Consider the following 24,474-nt stretch of genomic DNA (forward strand, 5'->3'; position numbering starts at 1 on the left):
TTTTTTATGAATTTTTTAATCAAAATATCATTGGCATATAACATTCGATTAGTCTCAGGTAGCATAGAATCTCTCAGATAGGGCAGCCCGGGTGGCTCAGTGGCTTAGCGCCTGCCTTCAGCCCAAGGCCTGATCCTGGAGACCCGGGGTCGAGTCCCAGGTCGGGCTCCCTGCATGGAGCCTGCTTCTCCCTCTGCCTGTGTCTCTGCCTCTCTCTCTCTCTCTCTCTCTCTCTGTGTCTCTCATAAATAAATAAACTATTTTTAAAAAATCTCTCAGATATTTATTTTCATGTTTTAAGATTGTGCAAATTGCGCATTATAGTTTATAACAGTCACACGTTTTGACATTAAACTAGTGTCTTCAGTTTCTACTCAGTATGATTATTGGACCTTCCAAACACATCCTGCCAAATAGAACTTCTCCTCATGGAGGCGGAAGCTCCCCGTTGACCCCTTGGGTGAGAGAAAAGCAAGTTTTACCCAGTCTGAAAACTCGGAAGCCTTTAGAAGATGGCCGGAGCCCAGAGCTTGGCCTCTGAACATACGAATGGCTTTCCACACTCCTATTTAGGCCTGTTGACGGAGTCTGACCACAGTTAGTGTCTTCCCAAAACCCTTCCTCAAGTAAGCGTGTCCTATTTTCCTTTCACCCCCGCTGTCTGCCATGTTCCTTGATTTGAGGAAAATGCCAGCAAAGAGGAGGCCACTGGGCACCATCAACAATGGCAGAGTGGAAAACAGTGGGATCGCTCCCACAAAGCCAACATTTAGAGCTATTCCAAGCCGAGTTTGCAATGATCGCCAGTTAGGTGCCAGCCACCATTTGAGGTTTACACCGCCACCGCAGGTGAAAGGTAATGATTCCCTAAGCCCTATGCCAGGTTAACACTCCAGACCAATTAAGCCAGAACCCCTGGGAGTGGTGTTCAGGCGTTAGAATTTATTAAACCTATAGGGTGATTCCAATGTGCGGCCAGTTTGCGAACCAGTGGGCTAGATCACCATGCTTCCCAACCTTGGCTGCACATTAGAATCACCTGGGGAGGTTTTTGTACATAAGGTGGGGGAGCCTGGCCGCCAGCCCAGTAAATCAGAATCGGATTCTCTGGGGCTCGGGTGTGGGCAGTGGGGCCCTTAGCCCTGGGAAGGAAGCCAGTGCTCCCCCAGCTCTGGGGAGACTTCCTGGAAATTTTCTGAGTCCTGGGTGGGTGTCTGGACCCATCGGAGCCATCAGGGTCGGCCCCCCGGACCAGGAGATAGATGCCCTCCGAGCCGAATGTCTCATGGTTTTGAGGTTGCCAGGTCACCTGAGGCCTTAGCGGTCCCAGGAGGATGGCCTGGGTCACTCCTGCTGCGCCGTGTCTTACATGAGCTATCAGGCTGCCAGTGGTGCTAACACCTGATTTGGGGTAACAATTCCCATCAAACGTGGGGCGTGTTTGGGGCTCTGGTTTACCCACCACACGCCCTGCTGGAGTTGCATGTGTGGAACCTATGTGGTTCAGACCATTGGGTCCATAGCACCAAGGGGGACGGGCAGTGTCCCTGCCCTGTGAGCCCACCCCCCACCCCCACCCCATCCTGCTGACACATAGGATGACCAACCACCCTCAAGGCAGGCCCTGCAGTCTTCCCAGGTGGCTTTCCAGGCTGTTCCTCCTCGATGCCAGAGGATGCTGCTGGTCAGTGTCCTCTCTGATGTCCCTCTGGTAGTGACCTCAGTGTCCCTGTCTTTGGCTCTGCCTGATGGGGATGGATTTTTTGGTGGGGAGCAGACTGTTCCTCTCACTCTTGCTGCAGGCCATTACCCTCGGGGCTGGTGGCCTGTGCAGGAGGGGTGTGGCCTCCAGGGAAAGAGATCACGTTCTAGGAAGGCAATGATTACCACCCAAAGAGCTCAGAACACAGTGGAAGATCACTTTACACCTGTGCTAGAACATTCCAAACGGCAAATTTAATGTTACCAAAAAGGAATTTTATCCTTCACACTTTTTTGCATCCCGGGGAACACCTGCATTTCGTGTTCATCAGCAAGAGGGAAGCAGAGGTACCACCTTTGGGAGAGCCGAGGGGAGCCAGTCTTCTCCAGGAATGCCACAGGGAGACAGCTCACCAGTGACAAAGCAATGACCTTAAATGAATGGTGTTAAGAAAAGCTGAAGAGAGAAGATCGACTCCCTTTCAATCCAGACTGGCTCTGAGGAGCCCTGGCGCTGTAATAACAGGGGTGCTGGGATCCCTGGGTGGCGCAGCGGTTTGGCGCCTGCCTTTGCCCCAGGGCGTGATCCTGGAGACCCGGGATCGAATCCCACATCGGGCTCCCGGTGCATGGAGCCTGCTTCTCCCTCTGCCTGTGTCTCTGCCTCTCTCTCTCTCTGTATCTGTCATAAATAAATAAAATATATATAAAAAAAAAATAACAGGGGTGCTCCCTTCCAATGGCGGGAGGCGTGCAGTTGGCCAGGAATGGTGTCCTGACAATAAAGCACAAGGGGGAAAAGCATGTGTGGACCCTACAAAGAATTTTCACGTGCTGGGGTGCCTGGGTCTACCTTCAGCTCAGGTCATGGTCTCAGGTCCTAGGATCGAGTCCCACATCAGGCTCCCTGCTCAGCGGCAACCCTGCTTCTCCCTCTTCTTCTCCCTCTATGATCTCTCTCACTCTCACTCTCTCTCAAATAGAAAAGTATTTTTTTCTAAAAAGAATCTTCATGTACAATGACTGGACAATAAATTAATACATAAAGTAGCTCTTCCAGCTCTTCCACTTCCATAATTCTAAGTCTTCTTCAGTGAATCACTACACCTCATGTAGGCCAGTGAATTTTGTAACCAACTTGTTTTCTACGCGACCATAAATATATAAATAGCTCTTCTCTACCTATTATTCTAATACTTCTTCAATAAATCACTGATCGGGGTCTATGAATTTTGCCATATGTTTTGTAATCAATTTGTTTCATAGACAGGAGCCCCACCAAACAGCATCTGTCCAGGCTTTTCACGTGTGAGGGGCGATCCTGTAGGGTATCCTGTTTCACTGTTTTTTTCAAAAGCTCTCCAGGTGATTCCAGTTTGCATCCAGGGCTGAGAGTTCCTGCACCAGAAGCAAGCAGGTGAACACCAGCCAGCAACAGGGAGGTGCCTCGGGTGGAGCAGGAGTTTGAGCTGAGCACCCCCCAACACACACAGAGACACACACCGGGACGCATGTGTTGAAGTCCTAACCCCTCGGGCTTCAAAATGTGGCCTTATTTGGAAATAAGATCATTGCAGATGTAACTAAGATGTCATGCCAGAGGAGGGTGGGCCCCTAATGCAGGATGACTGGTGCCCTTATAAAAAGGGGAAATTTGGACACAGTCCCACACACAGGGAGCGCACCATGTCAACATGAAGGCAGAGATCACGGTGATGCATCTACAGGCTGGGGAATGCCAGGGATTGCCAGCAAACCACCAGACGCCGGAGAGAAGCCTGGAACACATCCTTGCTTCTGTACCCATAGCAGGCGCCAACCTACTGACACCTTGATCTCGGACTTCCAGCCTCCAGAACTGTGAGAAAATGCATTCCTGTTGCTCATGCCACCCAGCCCGTGGCACTTTGTTACCGTGGCCCTGGCAGGCCCTAGCAAACCACTATGGGAGAGTCCTCAAAAAAAGCAAACAGAAGTTCAATACCCAAATGTTCCAAATGGATTTAAAAACAAAAACCCAAAATCTCTCTAGGTAGTGAAATCACTGGAAAGCATTGGAAACTATTTGGAAACTCAGAGAAATCATGTTGCTTTGTTTGCTTTTTGTTTTATTTATTTTTTTAAGATTTTATTTATTTATTCATGAGAGACAGAGAGGCAGAGACACACAGGCAGAGGGAGAAGCAGGCTCCATGCAGGGAACCCGACGTGGGACTCGATCCCAGGTCTCCAGGATCACACCCTGGGCCAAAGGCAGGTGCTGAGCTACTGAGCCACCCAGGGATCCCCTGTTTGCTTTTTGTTTTAACGCCCTTCATACCGCAGCTGGAAGCATCATAAACCTCAATGAACATTCCTGATCTGCTGATAGCTAGTGAGAAAGTAACTGGTTTTGTGGCCATTCCTACACTTTCTCTCCCTTGCTCATCCCAGCCTGTTGGGAGCAGGACGCGTAATTGCATTAAATTACCTAGTAACTCGGGTGCTCTCCTTTTTAGCATCAAAGAAGCCTTTCTCTTTAATCAATTAAAAATCTAAGGTCTCCCTGGCAAGGAGAAAAATCTTAGAATTAGAAGTTGGCCGGGATCAAGAATCAAAGGGATAGTTTCTGGATTTAAAAGAAAGCTTCGGGCGGGGGGGGAGGGGGGGTCTTAATCAGGCCCCTGGCAGAGGACCCATGGGGTGGCCTAGGGGGTCCTGGACAACAGTAGCTTGAATCTCCCACCAGATACCGAGTCCCTTGAGGGAAGGGACTCTGTCCCTCACCATGGGCCCTATTTTCATAGCTGTTCCCTTGAGTTCTCCTACCTAACCCTTCTTTGGGCACAGAGATGCTCTTCCTTACCTGATTCCTGTGCGGGGACCAGGATAAACAGAGAGCTCACAGATCGCAGGATGCAGAGAGGACAAGAAGTGAGCATCTCAGCAAGGCACTCGTGGTAGTTTTCAGGGTCACGCAAGCCAGATTAAAAAATGATAAATGGACATTTAATTAGGGTCCATGAAAGGAGAATGGCTGTTGAGCTTAGAAATGAATTTTTCTTTTTGAAGATGTAGAGAGAACCTCAGATTCCTTTGGCTCTTTTGACCTATGGAGATGATTTTCTAATTGAAGAGCGTGACAGTCACTCACCTTCCTATATAAGATGTAAGCAAATCTAGGGAGCTTTAGATAAGGCTCGTTTAAAAAAAATAAATGTAAAAGAAAGAGATTAATGTTTTCCATCTCATCACTGTTTTCAGGTCCCCTCCTGCCCTAGGACTTTTCAGTAGGTAGATTTGGAGGGGGAAAAAATCGAACATGAAATTATTCAGTTTCAGGCCAACTTCATTTCCTAGCTCTCTGGTGGGGTGCCTGGCAAATCAACCACTTGTCCTCTAGTGCCCTAGAAATGCCCTTGTTCAGAAAGTCCCAAACACCTGGTACCATTCTAGGCGGAGCCCCCGCTCCTACATGGATCCCTGCTACGGAGAGGAAGTTTGGCCTAATGCTAGGAGTTTCCCTTCTCACGTCCCAGATTTAAATCCCAGGTCCTTCCCTCATGCAGGTTATTTGACTCTCTAAGAATGGAAAGGAAATGAGCAATGTGAGCATCCTCACAATTTCCTTGCAAGCATTCGATGGAAGAATAATAAATAAAGCTCTGTTGTACTGTGTCGGGAGAATAATACATAAATAAGGCTCCCAATGTGCTCGCTGTCACAGGTGCTCAGTCATAGACCCTCCACTCCACCTGGTCTGGCCTACGGCTCAGCTGACTTCCCATCCTTCTCTCCAGTCCACGCCAAAAAGGAGGGGGGGTGGCGCCTGGGTGGCTCAGTTGGTTAAGCATCTGCCTTTGGCTCAGGTCATGATTCCAGGGTCCTGGGATCGAGCCCCATAAGGGCTCCCTGCTGGGTAGGGAGCCTGCTTCACCCTCTCCCTCTGCCCCACCCCCTGCCTGTGCTCTTGCTCTCTCTTAAATAAATAAATAAATAATTAATAAATAAATAAATAAATAAATAAATAAATAAATAAATAAAATCTTTAAAAAGAAAAAGGAGAGCGGATGGGGCCGGTGTTCTCTTCTGTCCCTACTGTGAGTCCTCCGCAGGTGGCCCTGAGGCCAGGCTCCTGTGCCACGCCTTCTGCAGAAGGAGCCAGTGCTGATAGAAGACTGGTCCTTTCCATCTCAGGGAATCAAAAAAAGGAGAATTCGTGCTCAGGACTTGAAATCCAATCAGTAAACATGTGTTGAGCACATACCGCATGGTGACCCTCTGCTAGGGCCTGAGGATGAAGTGCTAAGGCTTGGCCCCTTCCTCCCAGCCTGCATATATCTCCACGTGCAGCTGTTAAAAACTACAAAATGACTCTCAAAGCATCTACTTCCCTAAGAAAATGTAGTGGTTTTATATTTTATTACACTACTTTGGCTTATTTCTATTTTAATAAAAAGATTTATGTGCAAAAGAAAAACATTATTTTTCCCCTCTCTTAATCCATACACCCCATTGACTTTTAAGACTGAATTAATTTCTAATAATATAAACAGGAAGTGACTGTATTTTCAAGGTCTCCAAATAAATAAAGCCTACCGTATTTTCATTGAAATAGTTGACAAGGCGGTTTTTTTAAGTCTGGAGAAGAACTCCTTCTCTAATTGACTAATTAAAACCCATTTATGTAATAAAGTAGAATCTCCAAGGGCCTCCTCTAATAGAGAAAACTTTATTAATCTGAGATGAGCTACAATAGGAATTTCGAGGAAATAAACTGCATTATTGGAAAGAAGAACATGCATGCTCTAAGTGGGAACTCTCACTTATCCACACTGGCTCCCCAGCTGACCCCACACCATGGGGCGGAGAGCTGTCTTCTCCAGTGAGGAACCCAAATCCAAGTTCCCGCCATAGTGGCTGCTGATATTTTTGCTTTGGGAAAACAGATTTGCTCTTCCGCTCCTTCTTGCAGCCAGGTCAAACCATGCTGGGTGTTGTGACATGTCCTCTGTTGTCCAACAGCTTCCCATTGAAAAGTGAGAGCACCCCGGTCAACAAGGTTTGTGCGAGGCACCAAAGGGAGTTCAGTGGCGGGTGGAGAATGACGTTGGCTGATGGTCCTCCCAAGTGAGAGGATACAGCACAAAACTCTCTCTCCAGAGACTCCCAGATGGACGTGTGACTGTCACAGAGCTGATCATTGTCTGGATTATGGGGCCCCTGGACATGTGTCTCAGAAGGCCACGCACATGTGTTATGTACACGTGTCTGCAGAACTATGCCCATAAATACATCTCTATATTTTCAAAAGAGAAGCCTGAATTGAGGCCAACGAAGATTTCCCTAGAGCCTAGAAGTTTCTAAGGAACTTGTCTTAATTAGAAGATCAAAGTAGCTTGTATTTAACATATCAAATAGATGATAGACCAATAGGTGATAGGCAGACCAATCCATCAATAGAGAGACAGATGATTGATTGATTGATGTAGGAGTCAGATAGAACTAAGTTTATACCAACGACTGGCAGGAGGGGCCTTGACGAGGTACTAAGTTTCCCTCAAACCTACATTTCCTCGTCTGTAAGATGGGCTCGATTACCTCTCTGGGTGGTGTGAAGGCGTAAGCAAAACCGTGCGTGTAAAGTGCCCGATGAAGTGACTGACATAAAGTCAGCCTCAACGGAACCAGGACCACTATCGTCCCCGTTCCTATTGAACAGTTCAGTTAGGGGCATCTTTGCGAGTTCAGGATTTCAGAACGGTAAGGAGACAGACTGGGTTAATGGGAAGGTGACGAGGGACGCACCTGTAAATGGATACTTTGCGCAACAATGCACAGCTTAAGTGGGGCCAGTCACCTGGTGGTCAGATGTTTCCCCGGTCACCAAGGGTGAGACAGTTTTGCTGGGGAACCCAGCTTGATTTCCTGGTTCAAAAATCACACCTGTGAAACTCGAGCCAGGTGGGAAATTCTTCTGGTTGTCTCTGTTGAAGCCACGGTTCATTATCAAGTTATTTCTCTGGGTCACCCTGAGGTCATCTCTTCTTAATTAATACCATCTGGGGTGGGGGGGAGCCCACAAAATCTAGCTGCTCCGTCCCTGCCTGAAAGCCCATGATAGCATCACTCTTCTGTTGAACACTTCCTGGGTGCCAGGCACCGCATACGTAATCCTCTCGATTCCTGCCCCACCCCCCCCCCGGGATGGGGGGGCAGGTACAAGGATCCCCATGTACAGATGAAGACTCTCGGGCTCTGCAAAGTCCACTTATTTGTCTAAGCTCACGGCTGGTGGGGGTAGAGCCAGCATTGCGCAGGTGAGCGCCAGAGCTCTTCCCACCAGGCTCTGCTTCACAGCAAACCATTAATCCCCCTTTTCTCTCCCATGTCACGTGTGTTTACACTGCATGCCAGAACAAAAGATGGTTTACAATTCTCATTTTTCTCACCTGGGTACAGCTTATTGTCACTAATCAGGCCCGGACGCGGCTCCGGGCTCCCCGGATGATCCGTCCAATCCCCTTCATGTGGCATCCCTGCTTAGCCTCCTCCCTGCTCAGGTCCTTGCAGGCCTTTCAGAAAACAACTGGCAACAATTTAGCAACTAGTTTCAATCTCTTTAGTTTGGCAGAGAATCCCCTCCACGGGGGGCCCCGGGTTGGAGCAAAGCAAGAGTGCCACCTGGTGGGACATTTGGGTCACTGCCAACAATATTCCTGGGGCAGAGGCGGGCGGGGCCCCTGAAGCTACCCCAGGGACAGACCAGTGTCCACACCGCCAGGGACCGGTCCTAGGTGCCCACGAGAAATAGCTCAGCCCTGCCCAGGCACTGAGTTCATGAGGTCCAAAGTCTTACTCAAATGCAAGTTTGGAACTTTAAAGGCAGGCCTTTCCTGGCTCCGAAGCCTAGAGGGACGAAGGTGAGGCCAGAGGCAGGCCGGCCAGGCAGGGCTGTCTTAATTAGTACATCAAAGTAGTTTGCATTTAACGTACCAAATAGATAGACCAATGGGTGATAGGTAGGCAGACCAGTCAATCAACTGATAGATGATTGATTGGTTGATGGAGGAGTCAGACCTAGGCAGGGGCAGGGTTGCCACTCATCTTTATTTAGAAGTCTGAAATTCTTCTCATCGTGGATTTTTTGCATTACGTTTGGCTTCTTGAGAGTGCATTAACATATGGGTTCTCTCCGTCACTGAGTTTGGGGCACCCCTCCCTCACACTTCACACACGCAGCGAACACCTCTTGCATCGCCCTACTATCGGCACGTCCCCCTCTGAGGGACGATTCTGTTTCCCCTCAAAGCTGTGTCGGTGCAGGAGCTACACGCGGCTCCTGTGGTTTCCTCCTGCCCCATCGGAGAATGCTCTCGGCGTCACCACCCTCCTTCCTACCCGACTCGCCAGCTCAAGTCAAAAGCAAGCACCCAAACCGGGTGTGCGCTGCAGTGTAACTGCCCAAGAGCCTGACACGTGCCCATCGCTGACCTCATCGCGGATTACGGCTCTGGAGCAGGCGGTGACTCGCCTCTGCTTTTCCAGGTCCCAGACCGCCAGGCCCCAAGTCTGAGCAAAGAGCACCTAACTCTGGCCAGGGCCGGCTGAGGGTCTTCCTTGGAACTTGACTTTCTCAAGAATGTCCATGCTTAATGCCCACCTCAGGCCGTATCACCATAAAACTGTGTCTGCACTGGGTCACCCCAGCCCCCTGATCCACACCTGAGGCTGGCTGGGAAGCTCTTTACCTAGAATGTATGAGTGGGTTTGCGGGGGGGGGGGGGGGGGGGAGTGGATGGTTCTGGAAGCCCCTGAAATGTCATGTGAATTGATGTGCATTTTCTGGGGAGATAGACGGTCTATCACTTTCTTTCCATTCTCCAAGGAGCCCTTGATCCCACAGAGAGTAAGAATTACAACAGTCTTCATAAAATCCTCAGGCTTGGTGAAGGATCTGTGTGAGAAATCGCAACAAGAGAAATCTCCCCCCATGCCTGGCCCTGGAGAAACAAGTATCCGTGGCCTGATCTGTGGCATATAAACAGTTGGGTGATCCTGATAAAGATCCCTATGTTTTTCAAAATTCAGAGGCAGGGATAATTCTTCTCTCTCTCCATAAACTAGAGTCTCAGCTGGATCCTGAGAACTGGAGAGTCCCTACTGCCTTCTTTTTCTTTCCCTCTGAGCTAAAAATCTCTTTGAGCTTTGCTATCGTCCTCGGGCAGAGTTCTTGTGCAAGATCTGGGCTTGTCCCTGGAATACCCTTCCACCCTTCTGGCATCCTTTACTCATCTTTCCAGATCAGCTTTCCCAGCATTTCCACTCCCGTTATCATGCAGATGACTTTTCTAGATCCATTTGAGCACAATCTCTGCCGTCCACGAGACTGTGAGCCCAGGAGGACAGGAACCCCATGCCATTCATCTCTGCATGTCCAGCACCTGGCCCGGGATCATGGGGGGGTGAATAAACAGGCCCATGGATGAATGAACACGTCCCCCCCACACACACACCTCCATGCCTTCGTTTCCTAGATGAGGAGAGTGAGGCTCTGGGGGGAGGCCTGGCCGCACCCTGCCCGCTGCACCCCGCCGTGGCCGCCCCTGGCCTCGCCTCCTGTTTGCTGCTCCTGGGATTAGAGCACCTTGGGGAGACGCTGGCCGAGGGGAACTCGGAGGCAGGAGGGGGTCACTGGCAGATGCCATCTGCCCCCCACGTTGGTGGGGTCCGGGAAGCCCGGGTCTCCTCTGGGATGGCCTGCCCTCACCCCGGTGAGCACCCACATGAGACCCCTCCTTCAACGGCAGGGGAGAGACAGCTGCGTTTCGTGCCCAGAAATGCATTGTCCGTGAACCTAAACAGCCCCCTCTACTTGGCTTCCTCCCCCCGGAATTCCATTCCTGAGAAGTCTGATAAAATCTCCAGCCTGGGGCCGCTGGGAGCCCTGCTGCTCCCCAACCCAGTTCAGAAACTGGAAAGAGCTGGGGGGGGGGCTCACCAGCTGGTGGTGTTCCTGCCCTGAAGTGGGGGGGTAGGGGGTAGCCTCTGAGGAAACTCGCAGGCCCCGACCCAGCTGTGGTCCTTACTGAATCATTAGATTTGCCACAAACAAGATAAAAATTTCAAACAACAAAGAGGACTTTTCCGTGGTCTGCCGAATAGGGTTTCTCATTGTGTTTTGGTTCCTTCTGGTGGCGGGGGCGGCCTGCAGGGTTTCCCCATACCCGGCCTGCCTCAACCAGAAAGCCACAGGAGCCCCCCCCTCCGCCACCACCACTGCCTCTCCCTCCACTTCTCCAGATCTGGGGTGGGGGGAGCAAGGATTTGGTGGTGGTGGCGGTGGCGGTGGTGTTGAAGTGTAGGTAAACCCAGAAGAGACTCAAGGTTTTGTGTCATTGTTTCAGGAGCAACAGTCCGCTTCTCAGAATTAGAGGTCTCTTCTGGGAAGAACACAAAAGCCCACTCAGGAAAAGAGAAGAATATCCCAAATTCATGGCCGGGAAGAGGGAAGTCACTTCACTGTTTGTCCTCAAATGTACACTCTGTTCAAATTCTCCACCTCTTCCAGGCGTCTGCTAAGGAATAAGCCACTTGTCCCTGATCCTGCAGTTTTCTATTCTGAACTGTCCTGTCACCCTGACTCACACCTCTTTCTATTCCCTTTTGTAGCTACTAAGTGTGTAGTGACTGATAGACAGTCTAGAGCCAAATTAAAGCCCAGAGCATTTTTATAAAAATATGAATCATTTTGAAAGTGTCATGATAGCCAGGACGTTTACGTCACGTGTAATCCTCACTGCAGTCCTATAGGGGTGGGTGGGGTTTTGTTTGTTTGTTTGTTTGTTTTTCCATTTTGCAGATGAGAAAATTGAGGCTCAGAAGGACTCTGGGAGTGCACATTGCTCCTCAGTGCTGTGGGTGGAATTCCAGGACGGTCTCACTTGCAAAGCTGTGCTCATCACCTCTTTGGACTTCCAGGGCTTCTGCAGATGACCCAGGGAAGCTTTCACTTATGGGGCACAGTAACCAGGTCCGAAGGGATCAGGACACTGTGTAACACACATCAGGGCTCAGAGTAAAGTTCACCAGCGTGCTAAATAAAGTCTTTTCCTAGCAGAGTGGCACACACTACCCAGGCCAAGCCCTCATTCCCCAAATCCCACCGTTGCCTCTAACCACAGCCAGCTCTCCACTCTCGTACCCCTGGGTGGGTACCAGGCCACAATGTCCTTTGTCTGTTCCCCTAACTAGCCCTGATCTGGGACTGTGCACAGTATGGTGGGTCTGAGGATGTGTGTGACTGTTGGTACTTGCCCCAATTATGCTCATAGCTGATATCCCTGAACTGAGCCCAATACTCTTTGCTATAGTAGACCAGAACTCAGAATCCTCAATACAGCATTCCAGGCAGACACTGGCAATCCATCAGCATTGTCTTGAGATTAATCCTGTCATTATTGGTGTAGCAAATGATCAGTGGAACTTAATTTCCATTCCCTTCTATCCTTCTTGCCTGCCTTCCCTGGTGTTTCTGGGGTGGATAGAGGGATGGATAGATGAATGGAAGGATGGGTGGACAGATGGACAGATAGATGGATGGACAGGCAGTGAGTGGATGGACAGATAGATGGATGGACAGAAGGGTGGCAGATGGACAGATAGATGGACAGACCGATGGATGGATGAATAGACAGATGGGTGAGTGGATAGATATGATGGATGGACAGATGGATGGATGGACGGATGGGTAGATAGACAGAAGGATGGATGGATGAACGGATGGATGGAAGGATGGATGGATGAATGGATTGGTGGGTGGGCAGATATGATGGATGGACAGATGGATGAATGAAGGGAAACTGAATTCTCACCTTACAGAGGAACCCTGGTTGGCACCACTCCTAATTCTGCTGACTTCACTCAGTGCTGATGCTTCTTTGACAAAACATGCTTTTAGTATGTGGCGTTTGTTATAGGAACTGGTGAGATTCCTGGGTCATCCTGAGGCCATGGCAGATCCTCAGCATCAGCACTTTGTTTCTCACTCAGTCTCATTTCCTCCCCCTCTAACATATGCCTGAGCTTAAAAACATCCACTTACCCCATACTTCCTTCTTCTTTTTAAAGCTCAAGCTGACAAGAGAAATTTCTTCTCCCACTCACCTTTTTTTTTCTATATAGAGAAGAAAAAACACAATTCCTCTGTGCGGTGCATAGGAATGAATGGTTAATGGTTAAAAACTCTTGTGTGTCTTTGGAGCCACCAGGATCCTCAACCTATGCTATTAGCTGCCTAGAGGTTCTAGATCATCCCATGATTTGGCTAGATGGGAAAGCATGTTTTTCCAGGGCCTTTTCAGAAGCTCTGGCTTTTGGTTTTGAACCAATAAAATTATGGGGATATCAGAATATTCTTTCCCTAGCAAAATACCATTTAGTTTTCAAGAGGAAGAAAATGTTAAGAAATTTGTATTCAAGTCAGTTTGAAGAGGAATAAAACAGCTCTTATAAAGCAACATTTTTGAGATTTGAGTACAAGTAAATCAGAAGCATATGGATTGTGTGCTGTTAAAACATGCTTTTGTTTCCCCAGGAAGGAAAAAATAGGAAAAATATATTCTATAAAATGGCATATACTGGAAAATAGCTGGAGATTTTTAAGAAAACCAAAATGTAGCAGAGATGATCCAACTCTAGTTATTAATATCCTGAAACCAGCTAGGGAGTAAAATTAGGTGGTAAAATTATTGTACCATTTCTTATTCCAAGCTGGAAATGACATATTTCTCAGATATTTCTTTAAAAAAGAAAAATGATATACTGAGATCTATGAGACAAGGTTTCATTTTACTGTCTCTGTCTTGATATTCTGATAATAATTCTTTTCGCTGGACTCACAGACCAGGAAAGTAAGAGTGTGGAGGTAAATATGAGGTCCTAGAGCCAAATGTTGGCTTAAATCACACCTCTGTCCCTTTAGCCATGGGTTTCCACAAGACATTCACCTCCCTCTGTGCCCTAGTTTCTTCATCTGGAAAGTGAGAAGAAAAAGAAGAAGATGAATTACTACACCTACCATCTGGGTGAAGCACCTTCAATAAATGCCTGATGCACAGGAAGTTCTCAGTAAATGTTAGCTGGTATTATTTGTCGTCTCATCTAGAATGCTCTGCCACTAGATAACTCCGTAGTTCAGTCACACACTTCAAAACTTGGCAAACCTTTAGGCAGGTTGACAAAGAAAAAAAAAAAATGAAATGAAATGTAAGTGGGGTCGTCATTACAACCAAACTGTAAAGAAGTAACAAGTATTAGGAGAGAATACTATGAACAACTGTACACCAACAAATTAGATAACTTACCCCAAATAGCAAATTCTTAGAAACACACAAATTACCCTCTTGAGTTGACTCAAGAAGAAATAGAAATCACAACAGACCTATAACAAGCAAAGAGAGTGAAAGTAATCAAATCTCCCTATGGAAAAAAGTCCAAGACTGGATGTCTTCACGGGTGAATTCTACTAAGTATTTAAAGACAAATTAACACCAGTCCTTCTCAAAGCTCTTCCAGTCACTCAGTTCTTTCAGGACTCTGCCCTCCCGGATCCTTCTCTATTACTATAGTATCACCTCCCCACACACAAATACACATTCTCTGGCCTCAACTTACTTTTCACTGTAGCACTTATCACCACCTAATATATTACATATTTATTTTCTTATTTATTTCTTGAATCTCTTTTCCCACTAGAATGTGGGAGCTCTATCAGAGCAGGGATTTATTTTTCCACTGTCGAATTCTCCATGCTTAAGATGGTGCCTATAAAAAATTGTTGAATAAATAAACCGTCTGATCATTCTTTTGCCAAAACAGAATAAAGAGAAATCCAGAGAGGGCCTGGGTATTGCAGAACTACAAGATCTAGCTGACTAGAAGAACATGATCCTTCAGAAGCAGATAACCAAGAAAGTGTAGTGTCAGGAAAACAAAGGGAAATGAGGTTTCTGAAAAGCCAGGACTGGTCAGCAGGGTCAATTAGTGCTGAGAAATCAAGTCCAACGAGAACCAAAATGTCCACTGGATTGAGCTGCAAAAGATGAGTGATCCACTTAGTGAGAAGCATTTGAGGATCCTAAGACAAGAAGCTGGAAGCCAGGCTGCTTTGAGGGGGAGATGGAGGACACAGCACCTTATGACATTTTATTTTTCTATTAAAAAAAAAAAGAAAAGAAGATACAGAGATAAAGAAGTTGCTAGAAAGGGTGAGGGTCAAGTGAGGATATTGTTTTTAAGTGGGAAAGATCTGCAAATGTCTAAAAGCCTATGGAAGGAACCCAGTGGAGGAGAAAAAAAAGTTGAAAATACAGAGGAAGGCAAGGTTCCCAGAAGGAGAAGTATGGGTGCCAGACCATAGGGCTGGCTTGAGCAAGGAACAACCTCTCCTGGATTCTCAGACTGTAGGAAAACAAGACCCAGAGAGCCCACATGACTTACCCACTAGCCCAACCAGGACCCAGGTCTCCAGTGTCTCTTTACCCTGCAGTTATTTTTCTCTTGCTCAAATTAGAATGTTCAAGGGGCCGTGGGGAGGAGAGAGGGATAGAAACCAAAACTGGTAAGCAAAAAATGCTTACTGCAATAGATTTTGTCACTGAAGGCTCTTACAGGGAAGGTACCTCTTCCCACTTAGGAGCTCCCTTCTCTACGGTGTGAGCCCCTTAGCATAGCATCTCCCAGAAGCCCTCACACACCTGTCCCCAGGACAGCAGAGGGACTAACCTAATTGGGAAATCTGTGAAAAGAAACGGAGCATGCACAGCCCAGCCCCATCCTGTGTCTTCTTCTTTTTAGGAAATATCAGAGAAAGTAGATCTAGATGGCTCTCAAACCCATGGCAAGAATAGCAGTAAAGCTCTCCTACCCTGTGTGGAGGCTGCAGGGGTCTGACTCTGCACGTGGCCAGATGGGCACATCCTGCCAATATGTGGGCTCAGGATGAAGAAGTCCATTTGCCCACAGATACATTCCACTTGCTATAATGTCAGCCTTACCAATAGCAAAGATGTTATTTTGGTGTCTCTCTGCCTCCCTCCTTTGTCCTTTTGTTTTTTTCCAGTGGATTCAGAAAAAGATGAGGAAGAAAAAAGCTAATTACGCCAACAGAAATTATACTATTAGAATTGGCTTGTGAAACTTGATTCTCAAAATCATTATTTTTGAGATACAAAGACCCCCCATCCCCAAAAAAACCCGTATTTTCTGACATAATTTGAAAAATAAAAGTGCGTTCTTTTCAGAAAAGAACACTCCTAGGGGAAGAATAGGAGAGCCTGATTGGTTTCATAGATGCATAAAACCCAAAGGACCTGCTTTCTTAATTCAGTTGGATCAGAGTACAAAATAGTACTGATATGAGTTGATAGTTTCTTCAACGCTTTCCAGGATTCCACTGTTCTCTGTCTGGAAGTAGCCATGGCCACATCCACAGTTTCAAACTTGAGAAAGTGACCCAGAATCATCACAACATGTGAAGAGGCTGCATAGCAATGACCGTTCTGTGAGGGTGGGAGAGAAACCTGCCAAAGTACATTCTTTGTTGATGAGAAAAATGCATCAACAATTGTAAAATTAGGTGTTTGGCACCGTATTTAGCCATGGATCCAGTTTTCAATTCGCTTCTTTCCAACGTTTTCAGGGCCAAAGAGTTGATCCTAATAATCATTTCAGAAATAGTCACTGTCACCTTCTCCAATTACTTCAGTCTCCATATTTCAAATTGAAAAATATTGGCCTTGACTCTACAACTTGTCTCTGCTGCTCCCAAGTTGCTTTTTGGAAATTTACCAAATAATCTTTAGGTTTATCAGTGAAGACAAAGATTAGCAGCAAAATCTGTCTTGCGATTTTGCATGAAAGCTATTTTAAGAAACACGGGGGCTGGGGATTATTCAAAGGCTTTATGGTACATCGGAATCCGTGGGAGGTTTGAAGTCGAGGGTGGGAAATTGGGAAGGGACGAAGGAAGCTGGTAAAGACGAGGCCAGAGGAGACTCCGAGCACAGGCAAGTGGTCTGCACTGTAGCCTGGTCCTGCAGTGAATGGCCTCTAACCATCCCACATTCTCCCAGTGGTTGTTCAAATTCAGAGCTCCTGGAGAGAGGATTTGGCCTCTTTGGTTTCTAAGAGCAGACAGTTCCCTCTACCTCTTACCCTTCAAAAAAACAGCCTGGGGTGGAAAGCTCCCTGAAAGAAAGAAGGAGTGCTCTTGGAATGGTGGGATCGGGTGCTGGGGACAAAGCTGAACAAAGGACCCCCATACCTGGGCCCCGTGGGGGGAGTCCTGTGAGCAGCAGCTCAGTGGCTATTGATTCAGCCATGAGGGCTTATTGCACAGTAATCCTGAGAGCTCTCATTCATCCCAACATCATTCACTACATAGTGATTAAGCCCTTCTGAGTAGAGATGCATCAGCGAACAGAACAAAGTCTCTTGCCTGTATGGAGTTCCACAGCCACCTCAAATCATCCCCCTTGACTTCCAGGCCACTGATTTCACCCCCGTCGTCATGAGCTCTCAGCTGCTGTACACCAGTCCCATGCAAACCTCAGCCCTGGTCTGACACAAAGTCTGGGCAGGAAGGACACCACTGCCACAGAATTGAAATAACTGAGCACTCATCTCTGAGTTCAACTCATCTACAAATTAAAAAATGAGCTCGAGCTCAGTGTGGACGCAAGGAAATGCAGAATGTGATCATGTCACAGGAGATTGATCACCAGCCAGTGACCCTGAGGGGTCAGCAGACAACAGCACAGCTTGTACCTACTGATATTGGCACAGATTAGCTCCAACAAACATTTACATTTCCGTTGTGGCAGATTCTTTTGTAAAACTAAAAATCTTACATTCAAAGAATGAGCTAAACTCCCTCAAGTGTGCAGTGTGTGTAGGTGTGTTCACTGGCAAGTATGAAAAAGAGTTAACTTTCTCCCCTTGTTTTGCATGGTGACGTCTGGGCATCCATGGTCAATGTCATAGAAGAATCACAAGCCTCGGGAGCTTCCAGTCTAATACTCTCAGGTGTTTATCTGTGTCCACGGCCTTGGAGAAGTCTCCTAACTTCATCCAGGTTTGTTTCCTCACTTGCAATATTAGAATAAAAATATCTATCCTTTGTCATGCACTTACCATGTGCCAGGCTCTATGCTGAAAATTTTTATTATGTAATTTAATTTTCCCCCAATCCGTTTTATTTTTTACTTACACTGATTTTGCAATTGAAGAATCAGATATAGAGCAGCAAAGTAATTTGCCTAAGATCGTGAAGCTAGTGAGCTGGAAAGAGGCAGGATTTTAAGCCAGGTGTGTCTGACGCTGGAGCCCAGATTCTCCAACACCTCATTCTACTACCTTCTTACAGGGTGTTTCCAGCAGGACAGGTTCAGCTGCAAGTGACAAAAAACAGCGGCAACAACAACAACAACAACAAAACCTCTCAAAATTCTCCTTCACGGTCATCAGGGACTGCAACTCTTTCTTGCTGCTTTAACATTTCCAGTAAGCGACTCCACCACATCCAGCCATCATGTCCCCATTCCCGTTGGCATAGAAAGGAAGAGACAGAAAGGGGCATGTTTCTTCCTGTTTAGGACACTTCCTAGGAATTGCACGCGACACTTCTGCTGACAACACAGTGACCACACAGGCACATGTAGCTACAGGGGAGGCTGGGCTCTGTGGTCTTCTTTGAAGGAATTCATGTGCTTAGTTTAAACATGTGGCATTTTATTATTAAGGAAGAAAGGAAAGGGTAGTACTGGGAGGACAATCTCGGGTGTATGAGTCATAGAAACTAGGAGGGAGAAGGTAAAAGACGCACCAGGTCCGCTGCCTGGCACATAGTTGGTCCCTGGCACATGACACTGTCATTAATTTTATTGTTTTAAGCTTTTATTTATTTATTCATGAGAGACACAAAGAGGGAGCGAGAGGCAGAGACACAGGCAGAGGGAGAAGCAGGCTCCCCGCCGGCAGCTTGATGTGGGACTCAACCCCAGGACCCCAGGACCCCAGGACCCCAGGATCACGACCTGAGCCAAAGGCAGATGCTCAACCCCGGAGCCACCCTGGCGCCCGGCACTGTCACTTACTAGGACCGCCCTCCACCTGGCCTCCTGCAGGACACAGGCAGAAAACCACAAAATCAAATCAGGGAAGGAAAGGTCACCGAAAAAAGGGTAGGAGAAGGGAACCTTTTTTCAATCCTGGTGATACAATGCACTGGGCCTCGTTTCCCGCACAGAAGCCGCGGCCTTGCTGGTTTGCAGCGGCCCGAGGCCTGCGTGGAGGGCGACGATGGGAACGGGCCACCATGGCCAGCGGCCACCTCCGGGCGACGCTATCCGGTGACCGCCGGTGCCTCCTTCCTACTGCAGCAGTGAATGGAAATGCAGTTTTCCCTGCGGTCCGACAAAGGAAATCCCAGTCTCTGGGGCTTCCCTCCGACCCGGTCCTCATTTCTCCTAAGAGTGCGTGTCGTTTTCATTCCCCTCGTGATTAACCTTTTCTCAAAAGGCGGGGGGTAGCAAGGTCGCCACCGTCCCCAGGAGATTGCCCCATCACGCAGCCTTTCGGGAACCGTCCTCAACCGTCCTGGGGCCGCGCCTCCGATCAAGTAGGAAAGGGCCGTTTTTAATTTCAAGTGGGGCTGTATCATCTAGCAGGGAAGGTTCCAGATGGCCGAACTGCACTGAAGGCCCAGGCACGTGCGCCACCAGGATCGAAGGCGGGAGAGGCAAGTGGTGGCGCTGAGCGACCCGTGTCATGGAAACGTCCTCAAATGCAGGGGGCACTTCCCTTGGCGGGGGAGGTCCCTGGGACACCGATACAACGAATGCCTTTTCCATACAACGTCCAGCTTCACCTCAGTTTGGCGCTGGCTCCTCGGGTTGCAGGTGACCTGGGGCTGCGCACAGCTGCTCCCCCGTTAGAAAGAAGGCAGCCAAACTGGGTGCAGACAGACTTACTCCCACAGATGCCTCTTTCCCCTGAACCCAGAGTCCTTGTCGCCCGGCTCCTGACCTCTCAGAGCCCCGCGTCCTTTCCTGTCCCCGCCAGCCCTGTCCTTGCACCACCCGCTCAACGGAGCAAGTGGGCAGCCGAGGGACCCGCAGCAAGGAGAAGGGCCGCGTGGCCACGTGGGGCAAAGCGCTGATTCCGTGGTTCTGCTGAGAAACCACAGCGGAGCGGGCCCCCCACCCCCTTGGGCCCAGATGCACCCCGTCTAAGGCTTTATCTCTGCCCTGGGTTTCCCTGTCACTGCTCATCATATATCATATGATGTCATCTCTCATCATAGTGTCAGCCCAGAACTGACACTCTCAACCCCATGGAGGTATTTCCAGAAGGGGGACGTCGGTAGAAGGCGGGAAGGGCCCTCTTTAGCAGCCAGTCCGACTCAAAGGCTTCGGTCGCCTCCACGTGCTCCAGCCACGACCAGCTCAACACGAAGTAGTGATGGGGGACCCGCCAAGTCCTCCCTGGAGAGCCGAATGCCTCTTCTGTTCCATTGGCCCAAGGTGTTCCGGAAGGCAAATGGCCTCACCCCTTACGCGTTCCTTCACGCATCCTCAAGTTCTTCTTGCCCCACGTCTGTCTCTCAGGAGATTCCGATGTTTGCCATGGGGGACTGAAGTTCAGAGGCACCGGGGCTCCATTCATCTGTTAGTCTCCGGGAGGGCACAGGCTATCCCGACCTGCAGCCCAGCTAGGGTTTCGGGCTGGAGGCCACTCTACTGGTCAGTGGGCTCAGGTTCCCTCCCCACGCCTCGAAGCTTCCTCATCCCCACCCTTACCCCTCAGTCCTGTTTCCTTTGCATCTGTAGGTACCAGAGACAGCTGGGCCTGTTAGAGAGCAGGACTGCTAGGAAGCGGACAGTCTGACTCTTCCCCGTCTTCTCCTTCCGCACCGCTAAGTCCAGTGAAACCATGTGGTGTGTTTCCAAAACCCCCTATCTGGAGCCCATCCCTGCTCCCTGGCCTTCTGCGTGAGGGAGGCCAGCAGTGCCAGGGGACGGACAGCGGACCAAGGAAGCAAAGGCTCACCGGGTGTCGGTTTCAGAGTCCTGGAACCTTAGAGATCATCCATCCTTGTCACTTTACAGCGAAGAGGGCCATGGTCAAGGTTGTGCACCAACCCATGGCAGAGCCAGGCCAAGAGACAGGCCCTCTGGCTTCCAGTTCAGGAGTCTCTTCACTGTGCCCAGGAAGCCTGGTGTAATGCTGGCTGATTTGTACCGAACGGCACTCCCCAAACGCTGGCGTTCCCAGCACCATGGGAAGACACCGAAGAGACATAAAAGGTAGGACCAGTCACAGAGAGGGGGGAAGAAACTTCTTTCTATTTATGGCCATCTGGTGTCCTGTTGGCCTATTCACAATGGGAGAACTGAGTGGTCTGAAGAACAGGAGGACAGCAAAAGAAATGAAGCAAGGGGCGCCTGGGTGGCTCAGTCGGTTCAGCATCTGCCTTCAGCTCAGGTCATGATCTTAGGGTCCTGGGATCGAGCCCCGCAATGGGTTCTGTGCTCAGCAGGGAGCCTGCTTCTCCCTCTCCCTCTGCCTCTGCCCTTGCTCATGCGTGCACACACTCTCTCTCTCAAATAAATAAAATCTTAAAAAAAAAAGAAAGAAAGAAGAAAAGAAAGAAAGAAAGAAAGAAAGAAAGAAAGAAAGAAAGAAAGAAAGAAAGAAAGAAAGAAAGAAAGAAAGAAGAAAGAAAGAACTGAAGCAAGAGGGTCAGAAGAACATACCATGGTGCCTGGGAGAAAAAACGGTGGAACCAGCTCTGTCACTTATCAGCTATCTTGCTTAACCTTTCTGTGCCTCAGTTTACTCAGCTATAAAATGGAGATAATCCATCTGCTGCAAAAGTAAGGATTAAATGAGCCTTTTCATAGAAAGTACTTAGAACAGGGACGCCTGAGTGGCTCAGTGGTCGAGCAATTGCCTTTGGCTCATGGCATGATCCTGGAGTCCAGGGATCAAGTCCCATATTGAGCTCCCTACAGGGAGCCTGCTTCTCCCCCTGCCTATGTCTCTCTCTCTCTGTGTGTCTCTCATGAATAAATAAATAAAGTCTTTAAAAAAAAGAAAAGAAAGAAAGAAAGAAAGAAAGAAAGAAAGAAAGAAAGAAAGAAAGAAGAAAGAAAGAAAGAAAGAAAGAAAGAAAGAAAGAAAGAAAGAAAGAAAGAAAGAACGAACTTAGGACAGTATGGGCGGGACACATCGCTAACTGTTGCTCTGTCACTGGGGGAGGAAGCATGAGGAACAGCCGGGAGAAAGCCACAGGGCCTCTCTCAGGCTGCCTGCAAGTATATCCCCTTCCTGCTTCTGGTAGCGTTGCTAAGAGAAAGCACAGTGTGATGAAAGGGGCCTGGATTTTAAAATGGCATTAATTAGAGTGGAGCTGAGCTGCCATGGGGGCCCCAGAACACCATGACTTGGGGCACCTGGGTGGCTCAGTCGGTTGAGCTTCCAACTCTCGGTTTCGGCCCAGGTCGTGATCTCAGGGTCGTGAGATCAAGCCCAGCATAGGGCTTTCCACTCAGTGCCGAATCTGCCTCAGATTCTTTCTCCCTCCCCCTATGCCCCTCCCCACGTGCACACATGCATGTTCTCTCTCTCTCAAATAAAGAATTAAATCTAAAAAAGGGGATCCCTGAGTGTCTCAGCGGTTTAGCGTCTGCCTTTGGCCCAGGGCACGGTCCTGGGGTCCCGGGATCGAGTCCCACATCCGGCTCCCGGCATGGGCCTGCTTCTCCCTCCTCCTGTGTGTCTGCCTCTCTCTGTCTCTATGTCTATCATAAATAAATAAATCTTTAAAAAAAATCTTAAAAAAAAAACAAACACGACTACAGAACAAAGATTATTTCTCTGCCCCATCACAATCCTGATGTAGACTATGCTGTCAGTGAATGAGGCCTGTTTCCTTACGATCATTCAGGAACCCTGGTTCTTTCCAAGTTGTTGCTCTGCCAACCTCCTCACGATCCTCTCAAACTGAATCCAACCCTCCCCCCCAACATCCAGAGTTTAGCCACGTGTGAGAAGGAAACATATCCATGGTCTTAAGGCCCAAGCTGAAGAGTGACATCATGGTTTCTGCTCACATTTCACTTGCAAGAATTTTGTCACATGGTCACATAACCCCTGACTGCAGGGGACGCTGGGGACGGAGTCTCAGCCACGAATCCAGAGAGGAGGGGAGAGAGAGCCAATGCTCAAATCCACTTCTTTGGATACTGATTGTGTCTAGTGGCAAGCTATGGAAACTCTTTCTACTCCTCTAGCTCATTCATTGAACCGGCTCTCTTTCATCAGGCGCTCTCTCATCCTGTGAGTATTTCTTGAGCACCTACTATGGGCCGGACTCTGTCTTAGGTCCAGGGGACGAAGCTTCGAACAAGACAGACCACGGCCCTTTCACTCTGAAGCAGATTCACCAGAAAGTTAATGAGGAGCCTTCCAAGGACTTTTTCTTCTCATTCCAAATCAATATTGTCATGCTGAACTGCATCTTCTCCTTTTAATCATTTTTCTAAACAAGGACCTCGGTCTTATATGCTCTTTAGGCCTCACAAAATTTAGATCCTCCGTGCTGCTCTCTAACATCTTAGTTGGAAGAAAGAAAGTAAAGAGTAACCAAGTAAACATAGACAACATTAGATGGTGATGAGTGCTTTGACGTAAAACTAAAGTCAGGGCAAGGCTACTATATTCCGGGAGATGCGAGACCCTTTCTGGCGGGGTGTCACAGGAGCAGCAATTGAATGGGGGGAGTTGTTCTTACTTTTTACAAAAGACTAGTGTGATTCACAGATCTCTGTGTATGCTGCTAATTATTTTTTAGAATTTATTTCTGGTAGTGGAGTTGACGAGTCAGAGGGACAAATGTTCTTCAGGTTCTTGAAACCACATGCTGAAACCTCTCCCTCTTTTTTTTTTTTTTAAGTTTTATTTATTTGACAGAGAGAGAGCACATGTAGGCAGGGGAGAGGGAGAAGCAGGCTCCCCGCTGAGCAGAGAGCCCAACTTGGGGCTCGATCCCAGGACCCTGAGATCACGACCTAAGCCGCAGGCAGATGCTCAACTGACTGAGCCACCCAGGAAACCCCAAACCTCTCTTTTTATTGGGATTTCTCATTAGGATTATAAAGGAAACAACAATAAAGACCCAGATTTTTGAGACATTTTAAATATCATTTTTTCAGAGCTTAGATACAACTCCAGACTTTTAAGGATCGCTTGTATCTATACTGTCTGGGCTTCTCCACGTCTTAGGTCCTAACCAGCCTTTTTTTTTTTTTTTTTTTTTTTTTACCTCTCAAATCAAATGCCTACATGCAATTCCTTACCCTACAACTATTTCTTAAGTCCCAAAACTTCAAGGTGAGAAGGAACCTGGGTGTTGGTGAGTCCATTCCAGAGATATTACTGACTCGCCGTAAGACTCACTGTGAGTTTATGGATCAAGCTAAGACAGAGCTTCAATCTCTCAATTCCTCTGCCTGTCATCAAAACCAGCGACAGATGAAACGGGCCTGCCGTGCTTTGTGACAACAGAACTCAAAGCAGAAGTTTTTAAATATTAAATAAACACTCATGGATAGGGGCGGCCAGATTTACCTACTTTGTAGGTGGTTGGGAGCATTCCCTGAGAACTCAAACGTCAAGCGTGTAGAACAGCGCTGGAACGGTGTAAGAGACGTTTAGACGTTAGCAGTGGAT

General features: G+C 48.2%; 1 long non-coding RNA gene across 1 annotated transcript; it reads right to left on the minus strand.

Moving 5' to 3' along the window:
• Positions 1-11,393: 11,393 nt before the first annotated feature.
• On the minus strand, positions 11,394-15,311 carry LOC144302345 (uncharacterized). The gene is made up of 3 exons (XR_013369201.1): positions 15,181-15,311; positions 13,760-13,904; positions 11,394-11,732 (listed from the first exon to the last, which is right to left on the minus strand). It is a non-coding gene; the product is annotated as an uncharacterized LOC144302345 (long non-coding RNA).
• Positions 15,312-24,474: the final 9,163 nt, after the last annotated feature.

This window comes from Canis aureus, chromosome 2, assembly GCF_053574225.1.
Source record: "Canis aureus isolate CA01 chromosome 2, VMU_Caureus_v.1.0, whole genome shotgun sequence".
In the NCBI taxonomy this organism is placed as follows: Eukaryota; Metazoa; Chordata; class Mammalia; order Carnivora; family Canidae; genus Canis; species Canis aureus.